Raw genomic sequence first — 13528 nt, 5'->3', positions numbered from 1 at the left:
GTTTGTCTATATAATCGCTTCGGCCTTCCCGAGCTATTCGGTGCAATAATGCCATGCGGGAACTGTGCAGTTTGAGCAAAGTGAGATGAGAAAAGTAAAAAGAAATTAAAAACTTTTGCATCATAATCGTTAACGAGATATGTAAACTATATGACTAGTACAGTCAAGGTAACTTCTATGATTCACTCTCCGGCAAGTTTCTATTTAGCCCTCCGTGAGAGTTACCATGCAGTCTTTCCTACATGCAGATTGATCAAACCTAACGTTGACTGACGGCCCACAAGAAATGAAAAAAATATATAGATAGGCGCCTCCAGTGTGGAAACACGCAATAAAGGTTTGACATTCAGAACCTCTAAATTAATGCGCTGCTAGTAAATATCTTCACAGTAGGATATTAAGCAAAGAATGACAGCAATTAGTAGATCTGCAGCTGCGCTTGCACAATCATTTTTCAAGTCTTTTTTTTTGTTTTTCAGAAACAAGATATCACTCACGAAGAGATTACGGAAGCACGCACAGATAAACAGTCACGTGTGCTCACATGGCGCACCTCTTAGTGCGCCACGACAACAATATAGATGCTGAAGCTCAAGGCGACGACCGAAGTCGACATGATGGCCAAGGAAGACGCCTTAGAAGAACCTGAAAAGGAGATTAAGAGCAAGAAATTTGAAAATTGCTTAGATGAAGCAACAATCATTTAAACCTCGCTAAATATTTTCAAATAACAAAGGTGTTAATGGTGAATGTGAAGGCTAACATCTGTGCTGCCGCATGAGAAACAGGCATCAGTGTCATGACCTCACATTTGGGAAATCCCTCTGCTATTTTTTCTCAGCGCAATGGAACAGTGTACGGATGTTGAGGTAAAGCGGCATTACCTGCTCATATAGGTTTACAGTCAGGCACTTGCCGGTTCTCTGTGCTGCTCCATCATCCGACAGCCAACGCCATCACCTACTCGTTGGAATGAGTGTGTACACGCGCTTATTCTGGGGTGAAGTTACCGATTAAGATTTCCAAGCAGGTGCATTCTTTTTAATTTTCCTAACCATTACAAGTAGGAATAAAAGTTTACCATGGACTTAACTATTTGTGGCAGCAAATCTCCAAAGAACTTCAGGAACTCGAGTGCAATTTGCTTAAATAATGTTTTTAAGGAGGCACTCTGACCATTTTTTCTATCAGACTAGATTTTCGTTGGCGCAGAGGTTTCGAACTCGTGATGAACGGTTTGATAACTTTATCAAATTTGCTACTCTTGACAAAAAAAAAAACGAGATGGTGTCTTTCGAACCTTGTCCAGGAAAGACAGAACAGACGGCCCACTGATGGACACGCCTAGTAACTTTCAATGTTTTCGCATGCATTTTAGCATCTCTATGGCTGTGAATAACAAGAAAGATACACACTGCAGGAAGTGGCAGTCATTGAGAAGCCAAAGCCACAAGCAATTGACTATGCTAGTGATGAAGACTGCTCATCCTTTATGCTCATCTGCTGCCTAAGTGTTCGCCCAAAATGACGCTTAAAAAAATGTCTCCACCGGGAATCGAGCCACTATCCCATCAATTCCCAGCCGAGCGCACAAACCACTTGGCCAAGCTAAGAAATTGTTTTGCTTCTTCTTTCAGCGTGGTATTTATTACGAGCGTTTAAATGCAGGAAAGTGCTCATGGGAATCGTAATCCTTTTTATCTAGTATGAGGACAACGGTAGCGATGACAACGACAAAGCAGACCCTGACAAGGACATTGATAATAGTAGCGATGACAATGACGGTGCAGTAAGTGAAAACAGTCCTGTGAAGTGGCTATCGCCATTTTCTCTATTAGGCAGACTTAAGCGCAGTCCTGTAATTTTTCGGTTTTAACTGCCGTCTGGTTGTGGATGCATATTATCTCTATATTCTTGTTTTGAATATTTTCGCAATGTCTAAAAATCGTCTGGTAATGATTTTATTTTTACTTAATTTGTCCGCAATCACAAAATGTAGACATTTTACATCAAAATCAGCGCAGCTGTATCATGTTCAAAATAATCGCAGCTACGCAAGCTAGCAATACGCAAGAGAAGGTACACTTACCATAAGCTCCAAAGGTCAGCTCTGTGGAAGAAGACAATAAAAACACAATGCGCTCATTAGAGAGAATATTGACCGCAAGAGGGGAAGCATGCGAGTCTAGTTCCTCCTCCTCTTGATGCAGAGGATTGTGAACCTCATGTCATTAAGGTGATTTCAAAAGAAAGGTGTGTATTCTCTGTCATCTGCTAAAATTCCGCTATAAGAAACCAAATACTGATCTCTGAAGACTCTAAGTTTATTCCTAGTAGTGTTTTGGTATCGTAAAAAGTTACAATCTGTATTTCCATGGCAGTCATAACTATTTAAACTGAGCGAAGGAAGGACTCTAAAAGAAATATTTTATTGATCATCGCGTGATTGGGCCATCCCGATCAATATATCTGAGCTTTAACTTAGAATATCTAGCACCATCCTATCCCTCGCGAAGCTGTTCTGTGACTCGAGATATAAGTGACTAACAAATCACAACAGCTCACCATGTGCGTGACTCATTCTGTGCGTCAGGGCGTAGTTGTTGTACGGTATCTCTAGCACGCACTCGAAGAGGTCTGCGAGGGATGGAAGCTGGCCCTCAACCATGTCGGCGTGCAGGGCCACGTCAAAGAGCCCGTCCGGTGCGGCTCTCGTGAAGGTTCGGACTCCGACTTCCCCTGTCGGTTTCCGCGTGCTTCCTTTGATCCGCGTGCTTCTTTCAGCTCTGGCTTTGGATAAGTGCCCTGGGCCATGCACAAAAGGCTGACCGTTTGCTCGGCCGAGTGAGACCTTGGCTGCGGCTCAATCGGGGGCGTCGAGCTGCTGTAGTTGAAATTTGGATACATCGCAATTTGGACACATCGCAAGCTATGGATATTCTCAAATGTGCTGGTTTTTCAGCCTCGAGCGTTGTTTACGATCGCTCGTTTTGTCTACTTTATACCATTGCAGCTTCTTAGCTGGCATATGTAAACAAAATATGTGTCAATCATGGTAAATGAGTGAATTTTACTCTGAACGGTGCTCATATATAGCTTTGATATTTCGGGTAGTAAGGCACACCCCTTGGCCAGGCTATTTATTATGACCTTTGCTTCAGTAATGTTATTCTGAAGCTGAGTGTCTCTGGCAATTCTACATGACTCATTTGGCTTTCTATCAAGTGTCATTTTGCTCTATGCTCTATCACTGCAAACCCTCGCTACTATTTGGCTGGGGTCTTGCCAGCTCTCGCAAAAGGGTCCAGACTATTGCCATTAAAGTTTTTAAATACAAAAGTTTCCCAATGAGTTATAGTTATTCAAATTTAGTTCTGGTAGGATACTCGATCAACTCCTGTCACGGCCTAATTAAAAGAAGACATTCTAAAGAAACTCGACATTCTTGAGGCAATCTCATAACTCTTCTTTTCCTATAATATAAGTAGATTAGCCACTGTCATTGCCCTAAATAGCCTATTGTCGCCTCAGAAATGTGCCCGTTGCTTGTCGTTTGTTGCTTCAAGGGTGTATTTATTTTTCTATGCTTTCTTTCCGAAGGAGTGCTCTACATGCGAAGCAGAGATAGCTGTAGGGCGTTAGCTGTTTAGTGGAGATTTCCCCGACTCAGTGCTGAGAAACAAAGTCGGAGAGCTAAAAGAGTCCACGCGTTAACGCAGTAATCGTCAAGTGCGACACGGAGGACAGAAAAGAAGTGTGCAAAGTTACTTGAAATTTCTTCATAAAGCCATCTGATTTTAAACATCCAGACAAAGTAACTCGACCAGTTTTGTACATGATCTGCGCCTTACGACTTTGATTGCGGTTCCGACGAACCCACTGTGGCCTACTACAGTTACATCGATCTGTGTTCTCGCGTGGTTGTCCTACTTCGCCAATAAAAGGGCCATTTGCGCGGAGCTCAGCCACTGAGTGCCTTGTGACCTGCAGTAAAAGCACGGGAACCAAGTGAATTTTGTCATTGTTCATTCTTTCATCCAGCTGCACGGTGATAATCACAGCAGAATTAATTTGTCAAAAAGGTCATGAAAATACCAGAATATAATCATCGGGCTGACGAGGTAAAGGAAATCATTTACAGTGGGCATGCGACCATTGCCAAAAATGTTATCCTCTTTGAGTTTGGGCACTAAATAGATATGCAGAATCTGCTGGTGAAAATACTGCTTTAAACCACAGTATTTCAAATGAAATAGTTTAATTTTCGCTAAGGACGTCATCACAATTTGGCTCATATATGATAGAAAAAACAGGCCTTACCTCACACCTGTCAAAAGCAACCTAGCGCAGTGTACTGTGGTAAATCAGGAATCTATGCAGCATGAAGGTACGAAGCAGTCTGTGACACTTTTGAAGGCAGCTAGCAAAATTACTGCAGTTGTGGCAATACTTTTCACGGGTATGGTAAAGGTCCGGAGGCTGCAATAATTCCTGCTTTGCAAAATAAGCCGGTCGTCGCCATTTAAATCTTGCAATTAAAATGTACTCAACGATACTTTTTTCAACATTTGAAATTCTAACTTGACGATTTGATAAAAATTAAGAAAACATGTTTCTTCATAATTCTTCAGGCGGAACATCAAATTTTGAAGTGTAAGAAAGCAGCCGCATACGTGGCTAGAAATCTAAGCAAGGACTTGACAGTTGCATAATTGTTTCGTTTATAAAACGAAAACGTTACCATAATTGATTCGTTTCTACAAAATGATTTTGTACGTCCAGACATAGTCACATAAGACATCATTGCCAGAACGCTTCTTTCAACCGCAACCAATTGCTATAAGAAAATTTGCTTAGGGACATAATTAAATCAAATGCATCACCTCTGTTTTGTGCATGAGTTGAAGAAAGCCAGTTGTTGGGATAGAATACTCATTCTCTAAAGAATCATTAGTCTACAGCAGGTTGACTTCCATGCTTTTGTGGGGGCAGGCTTGTTTCCATTTTTCTGTCAATCCTTAGCATTTACACTGCTTCAATATATCCTCCCCACTTCTCCCAATGCTTCTTCAAGAGCATCCCTCTAAACAACGACACAGTAAATTACAGCTGCTAGCCATACCTTCTACCGCGTTCACGCAGCTTCTGGTGCTTAATTTCGTTCCCTCCTGGCTGAAAAAAAACTTCAAAATGGGTGTTCCGGCAAATCTGTTTTAGGGATGGAGAGGCAAAGCCTGTTTTGCCTAAACCTGTTTTGCCTCAGTGCATAAACGGTTCGCTCAAAGCTCAGAGAAACTACCATTCCATTTCTACGTATGCTAAGTGCTTTGAAAAGAGAAGATGGTCCTCAGGCTGGTAGCCAGCCCGCTTCCGTATACATAATAATGCTGATCCTCTTCTAAGTACCATTGCTTGACAAAGTCGCCGACCTCTCTCAATGCAGAGCCTATTTCTAGCTCATAACTGCACGGTAATTCTCGAGGTCATCAGTGAGCCTAGCTTCTGTTCAGCGCTATCAGTGAGTTGAGGAACGCAGGGATTCAATGTGCTGTGACAACCCAAAAAACCGACCACTGCTTTCATACCGGGGATTCCTTATACGGCGCGTATCTTGGCTCCCGCAGTTTAGTTTCCGGCATGCATATTGTAAACGACCGCTTAGACAGGCTTATCGACCTGGTTTGGCAGATGCGCACGTGGTCTTGGATTTCGCATCCACTCACGTTTTACCTTAGTAACGTTCTTTCTCCGTTACATTCCTTTTCCTGTATTTTGTTCACCTTTTTTTACGGCATAAGTTTCCTTCCTCATTTCCTTCTTGCTTCTTGTGTGGTGAAAGCCGCGGGATAGACAAAAACTCATGCGAAAAGGCGTAGGAGACAGCTGACATTATCAGCATATTTACCAGCGAAGCGAGCAAAAAAAAGAACAAATGCTGAAAAAACTCTTTGCCGCGTTTATGTTCCGCATATGAATTATATTTTTATGACACATTTATTGAAGGCCCATTGATTCATGTCTGTTGACAGTTCACCAAGGATTGTTTAATCTCAGACAATTAGGATCTCGGTCTGGGCTAGTTGATTCATAACTATCACGAAGTAAACACAGCGCGAAGAAACAGGACCCAGCGCCAGTCCCGTCTTGTATGTGTCTTCTTTCTGTGTCCTGTTTCTTCGAGCTGTGTTTATTACGTGATAATCTCCGACATCCGTCTATTCCAGCCTTAGTTTACCACAGCGATTTGCCTGAGAATAACTTTAATATGCTTCTGAGAACGCGTGGCAGAATTACTACGTGGGGTCCCCCCAGCTTTATATTTTGTTATCGAGCTCTGTCATTATTATGCACCCATATGTGGTTGTCCAGCGGCCAGCTAGTCCCGAAAACTGAGGCGACGACATGCTGTAGAAAACCCGCTTGACAAGAAGCATTCTGCTCTCCTTTGATTGGTGCAACCGTGAAAGGCGTGCTCTAACGCTATTGTGGGAGCTACATCACAGATATAATCTTGCAACTCCAAGATTTCATTGTAAGCTCTTCACTGCCTTGATTACATTTCCAAATTTTATTTACTTAAATAGTCTTGCTTAATTACTACCTGTACCACCTAATGTTTTTTCTAAACCTTTTTCATTAACATTCACTCGAAATCCATAATCTAGGCATGGTATAACCTACGTCATGGTGAATATCATTGTTTCTGTCTGCGCTAAAACTTAGCTAACTCCTCAGTGTGGTTATGTGCCATGCCTTATGAAACAAGAAGAAGGAGAGAGCGATTAGTTGACATCGCGGAAGTTACACGGTCGGGTGGGCGGCGTGCTGTCTCACTTTGCCTACTAATATACTCCCTTATTTGCGAGCCTTACTCAAAGATATTTTCGGACACCAGGCACAGGCTTTTGTCTGGGTATTTCTGCGCCACAAATATCTCGAGTACTCTGAACATTTAGCTAATGTACTGTCAGCCGCACAAGAACAAAATATTTGTGGTTTCATTCCCTGCTGACACACTCATGAGAATTGCGTCTGATATGTTTTGCATCTCGTACGAAGATACATCCGCTAAACTTCCGGCGGGGCCATCGACCCTTAGGAGGGTCGGAATACGTCACTGTTACTCCAGCATTAGCGGCAATCCTCTTTAGGCTGCTTGCTATGCTCCTAGGACGCAAGCCGAGTCAACGTTTCGACAAAGAGACTGGTCTTCTTCTGGGCCAAGACGAAGACAAGTCCCCTTGTCGAAACGTTGGATCTGCTTGCGAGCATGAGATTCCCCCCCCCCCCCCCCCACACTCAACCTCTCAACCCTTGTTCACTATCCTTTCATATTGCGTAGCGATGTTCTCTCGTTCTAACTTGGTATGCTGTCGACGAGCGGCAACACTATATATTTCCCGATCTCATTCACGTAACCATTACCGGTTACGAAACTCTTGCCCTTTTTCCCAATTTTTGATCAATTCTTAAACCCTTTAGCTAACCTCGCTGACATGGTCAGCCGAGAAGCCTGTGCTTTCAATTTCTTTAGCAGTTTCCTTTAGGATACGCAGAGAAGGTATAATGCCAGGAAAAGACATCCGATTTACTACATTTGATGCCAAGAGCCACTGCAAAATTACAACTTAGCCGTACCTCGTTGCATTGATTCTACCTGTGTTACCTGTTAAATTGCAGTGAGCTCAAGATAATATATAGTGCAGGTTAACGGAAACGCGCAGATGGAAAAGAATTCAGGCCATTCAGCTTCATTCGCTAAATAGGATTTAGAGCTCATCAACGCAAGAACGTAAGTATGTAGTAAAGTGTTTCTTTTGGCACAACACAGCATTTCAGTAAATGAGGTTGAAAAAAGCCACGCTGTAAGTCATTCCAAAATAAATCGACTGTGTGATAAGCTCCCATACTATTGAACGCTGCGACCTTGTGCTTAAAATACATAGGCCACAAATATATTTTGTTAATTTGCTTACCCGGGAAGAAATAATACGTACAGTGAGTTAAGCCACACCATGCCTTAATTATATAAATTTCATTGATGAGCACCTACGCCACACCGTTATTTAAGTTTTCTGCTAAACTGTGCTCTCTCCTGCGTAGGGAAAGAGGGGCAGAGTCTTTCTCTAGCCTCTCTTCCTCTCTCCCTCTTTCGAGTAATCAGGAACATTCCAAAGATCGCAGCTGGGCGGCCAAAATGCTTTCGCCTTGCTGCGCGTAAGTTGACAAGTGCGCCCCTGAAATGTTTTTTCGCGTTCTGAATTCCGCAGTTCTGACCGTGCACGAGATTGGGGCCAAGTGCGTGAATGCACACAGCAATTCTTTTTGTAAACTGATCATAGAAACATTTTATAATCAGCATGTTCTCTTTTACACCAGAAAACTGCGCTTTTTAAATGTCACTATACTGTAACTTCTAAACAGAAAGTCCTGACAGAAGATTTCGCACCATTTGAGGCAACAAAAAATACTACTGCTTAATTATGTTATGAAGCAATTGAAATGTTCGGCGAGTGCCGCCATGCTCATCTTCGTGCCCAATAGTCCTGATGCTTCACACAATCTAGCTGCTGCACAAACTCCTAGTGCAACCTCCAAGCAGATGGCAGTCAACCCCTCCCCCCCCCCCCCCACCTCTTCGCCGAAAAAACAATTGTCTGGTTTATTTGCCTTTTTCTTTATGTGTTTGTACCGTAGCGTGAGTGCCCACGCGACGCCTGCTTTTCTGTGTGCCCGTATGCGTGGATGCACCGACCGGATAGAGGAATGTTTCACGCGCGGATAGGTTTTATTTCGAAACGTTGCCCATCTGACTTTCTGCCCAATTAGATGAACTTCGGACACGCCGAAGAACAACCAAGGCAGCTATCAGGCCTTTCACTATAGAAGCCAGGAACTTTCCGCTCGCCGAAGCCATGTAATTCTACAATAGAAGCGACGTAACGTCCTATATGCACATGGTCCGCATGCGCCGTGTTCAGGCAGGTAGACATCGGGGTTAGTACGGTTAGCAGAATTACACAGTTTGGCTGGGCCTGACCAATTATGCACCAGCAGACAACATTAGCGGAACGTACATCGTGTTGCCGTGTGCTTGACTGAAGTGCCGTGAGGCCACTCGCCGCCAGTGCAGACGCACGTGATTGGTCCGGACGCGTGGTAGCTCGCTATAAGGGTACCAGATGGCGCTAGTTGCTCATTAGCTTTAGTGTTCCTGTATATGCTTTAGGAACACTAATCAGCTCAGCGCACGTCCACGGCGTCGGAAATAATCAGTGCGGGAGCTCTGCTGGTGCGACGGATTTAGGCACTCTGCTAAGGCAGAGGGCAACACGGTGCACGGTCTGCTAAATATTTCTATTCACTGCGGTATGCTACACGGTGCAAATGACGACGCAAGCAGGTAACCACAAAATACCACATTCCGGTGTTGAGAGCGTTGACGCAAAGATGTAGGCTATTTTAGAAAAAGCTGCATCCCTGCCCTACCACTTGCATAATAGTTGTATGATAATTATCATTGTAAAGAATATGCATGATAACTATGCATGATGATTTAGTGAGAGGTACTTTTTTGACCTCGGATCAGTTGTTAGTGTGCTCCTGTCCGTGTTGTTCTCTTCTGTGTTTTCGTGTTTTGTGGGCTGTAATTACGCTTCATTTTGTTAATATGATGCCTACACCTTAGGCTGATTATATTTAATGGACGTTAAAGATGTGCGTTCTTTTACATTTGATACTCTGGAATCAAAAGCCATGTTTAATTAAATAACACTCTGTACATTGTGCGCACACTGAAACCTAGTAATGATACTAATCACAATGTTTCACCATGCTTAATTCGGCGATAAAGAAGGGTGCACTTATATAGCATGAAATTCCACGGGGCGAAAGCGTAGCCATAGCGAGCTGCAAGGTACGAAAAAATTGTGAATATATGCTGGCATGGGGTCTAAATGTTTAAATTAAATTGAATTTCTTTTATAAGCCAGTACTAGTTGCTTCAAGGAAAAATGTTTTTGTACCATCAACTTGGAGGTAACATCAAAATTCAATTAGGGAAAGGGTTTTATTTTCACATCTTGTTACGTAAGATGCACAAACATGTGTATTGATCATGTTTCATTAGGTCCTTATGCTTATAACAACCACTTTCTTTTCTCGCCTACCTTGCTCTGTTGGTGTGGTGCGCAATGCTTCAGATTCTGGTTGTTCATGATCGCATATTCACCCTGCAAGGATTCTGCTTTCTCTTGCTTTCCACTCAAAAACCCGAAAGCTGAATTCCAGGGCCTACAGTACCTGACTGCTAAGTCACACTATGTCGCTGCATCAAGTTTGAAAGCTTGTGCACTGAACCTAAAGCGCTATGATGGCGGCCAAACCCTGGCTAGTATGCCCGCTTCTCAACAGATACGAAAAGCAAGGCGTCCGTGCACTGTGCAATGTCAGTGCCCGTAAAAGAAACCCAGGAGGCGAAGATTTCTGTACGGCATCCTTCATACCATTGGTCTTGTTCAGAAATGTAACCTAGTGAATAAAACTAGCTTGTTATTCTACCTTTTTTGTGTGGGGTCTTCGTAATGAGACCATATGAACTTTTATATGCTCATATTGTATTGACTATTCCGATCTAATAAGCCTGAAACCACTGGCTAGGATTTCATTCCCTTCACATAGCTGTCTCTCTGGCACCTTCCAGCAGCCCCTATGCTGTTGGCGATATCCTGCTGAAAGTTTCAGAAGTGCTACACGCCCCATTGTTTGTGGATGAGCGGCGGTCACAAAGTCCTCAGTGATCGAATCGCGATTGAACGCCGTAGCCAGAGGAGTGTACAAAAGGTCGGCTTGACCAGAATTTGTACATAAATGTCATTTTCAGTGGCGTTGCTTCAATGTTTTTGCATACGATTGCAATTGTAGGCACGTTCGCACTTGCATGGGCCGAGAATCGTATAAAGTCCCCAGTGAACAGCCTGAATTCCTTTTTGCAGACGGAAAATTAATTTGGTGCATTCTGTATTAAAATTTATTCCATTTGCGCCAGATATCAGCCAATAATATGTAAGTGAGTGTACACAATGCCCGCGAGACCACTTACATTAGACTTCCTCTTTATTAAATAGCTCATCACATCCAAAATGTGCTTCTGATTTACCTTTTTTCCTCAAATAACATATCAGAGGCGTGACAGCTAGTACAAAGTGATAACATTGCCGTAGAATCAAATTTAGCTGTGACATTTTGATGCATTCAGTAACTCGTCCCTCCGGATGTTTGTTTTTATATCAATAAGCTTAATTTAATATCAACACCACAATATATGCTAATCACCTTCGTCTGATCGAGTGCTAAAAGTTAAGAATTATCAACATGACATGCTGCACTTAGAAACTGCCGCTAACTAGTCAGTTTCTCTATGGCTGTGGAAGCTAAAACGAGATAATGGTGGAATCCACACTCTCTTTAAAATATGTTCTGACGGATATATGAATAATGTGACAATATATGACTAAATGAGATAAGTACCTGCTATCTACTCAATCTACTCGCCGAGTAATATATCTGGTAGAAGAAACTCAGCCTGGAAAAAAAATGAGAAGGGTTGAATGCTGCTGAACCGAACATGCAGCGAAAGCATTAGAGGCGGGTGAACGAGCGTTCTCCTTCTTCTTCTTTTTCTTCTTCTTCCTTTTCTTCTTCTTCTTCTTCTTTTTCTTCTGTTTCTTTTCCTTCTTCTTTTTCTTTTCCTTTCTCTTCTCCTTCTTGGCAGCTGTTTAATGCCATTCGGGACTGCGGCCACGGGCGACGGGCCAAAACCTGGCGTAGTGTTATAACTAAGCCCTTTTATCGGCAGTCTAGTTCCTAGGTTATGAGAAATAAAAACAAGTATGTGGCAAACAGAAAGGAAATAGAAATATCAGTCTGAAGCACAAGTGGGTATATTTTCTTTGCGATAGGGACTTACGTGCGCTATTACTGATTGTGACGCCCAATTTCATTTGCAGTATCACAACCAAACATGAAATGACGAGGAGGCATGAACTGACCAAACTGTGTTGAAAAGAACTATTTTATATTCTTTAGAAAATGAAATATAAAAAACCCCAAGCATAAGCAAATTCCCATGTATGCCTTCATCTAGAACATAACAGCTGCCTTATTTTTCAAATCGAGTCAAAGCACACATAAAGCCTGTGGAATTGCCCATGCATGGCCAGACTATTGCGCGAATGTTTTTTTTTTTCCTAAAAGGAGGCAATATTCCTGTTCTCTGCGTGGGTTGTGAAAAACATGTTCGTTTCATATTTTCCACTTGAGTGTTGTAAAGGTATCCTGTAATTGTAACAGCATTTTCCAATAGTCGGAAAATCAGAAAGTATTATTTTTCTACTTCGTAACTGTTCCTTCTAGCCACTAAATTTCACAAATCAAAGAGCTTCGTGTTGAAAAAATATATAAGAGGTAATAAGGCTAACTACGTGTGACAGTGCGAAAGCATTATTGCGTTACAGCCGAGCTTTCTGTTCCAGTCTGTCAGCGTTTCAACAGGCAGTATTCAAAAATTACATCTCTACAAACTCAAGTCCCAGCAAACCATAATCAGTCACATACGTACAAATACGGCCAAAGGGACCTCGAATTAATGAATTGTGGAGACGGTTTCCGGCAGCCTTGTATAGTCTTAGCTCGTGCTCTTGCCGTTGCTTGTTGTTGCCGTCTCTGGTGTGCTATCTTTTCTTCTGATTGCTTCAATGCTTCGTTCTCCTCACGCTTGCGACGCTCCGCCGCCTCGACCCTGTTGGCATATGTCCACGTTTACTAGCATCGTCCAGGCTTTTCAAAGTTGAACTTCGTTCGCTCGTCATCGAGCATGCTAAATACAAGCGTAGTACTTGGTTGGGGGAACAAAGACCTTTTCATCACTTCTATCGAGGCTCTTTTAGCACGATGCTCGTATAGTAAATCTGCATACTTGCGGGACGGCCACACAGATAACCAGAAAATGGGACGGCTAGCTTCCATGTGTGTAATGAAGTGTGAATGCGCTGAGGAATGCACAAACAAGCACGTAGAGGTTGTAATTGTCCCAAGCTCCTGATAATGGCCCCCCTTGCTTGCATGCGTGATTCGAGGGGCGGCATCTCTCCCTTTTCACATGCTTCCGTAGGCTTCGTGGTGCTGCCGATGACGATAGGAAAGGGGGGGGGGGGGGGAGAGAGAGAGGTTCTTGCTACCATGTTAATGGCCTGAACAAACGAACATGGCTTCTTGATTAGTGGAACTTGTAAAGCTCTTGCTCTCAAATGGCTTTTCAACAAAACATCAGATTTTGTCAGCGCCATAGTGGACACTTTTCCTGGGTTATTGGCCTTTTCTATATACACAAACAATCGTCTGGGACGTATTCTGGAGTGAGCTGCAATTATGTGTATGCTGCTGAAAAGTATTGTAATCAAGGTTCAGTTATGGTCGCTGAAGTATTACCCTACGCTGAGGATTTTAGAGGCCCGAGAACAGTCGCGAA

General features: G+C 42.9%; 1 pseudogene; it reads right to left on the bottom strand.

The window, feature by feature from the left end:
* Nucleotides 1-556: 556 nt before the first annotated feature.
* Nucleotides 557-13528, bottom strand: part of LOC146186636 (uncharacterized) — a 97208-nt pseudogene continuing 84236 nt past the window's right edge.

This window comes from Amblyomma maculatum, chromosome 6, assembly GCF_055883805.1.
Source record: "Amblyomma maculatum isolate TAMU_Amacu chromosome 6, ASM5588380v1, whole genome shotgun sequence".
Classification (NCBI taxonomy): Eukaryota; Metazoa; Arthropoda; class Arachnida; order Ixodida; family Ixodidae; genus Amblyomma; species Amblyomma maculatum.
Note: the sequence above shows the minus strand (reverse complement) of the source record. Positions and strands in the feature narration are given on the sequence as shown.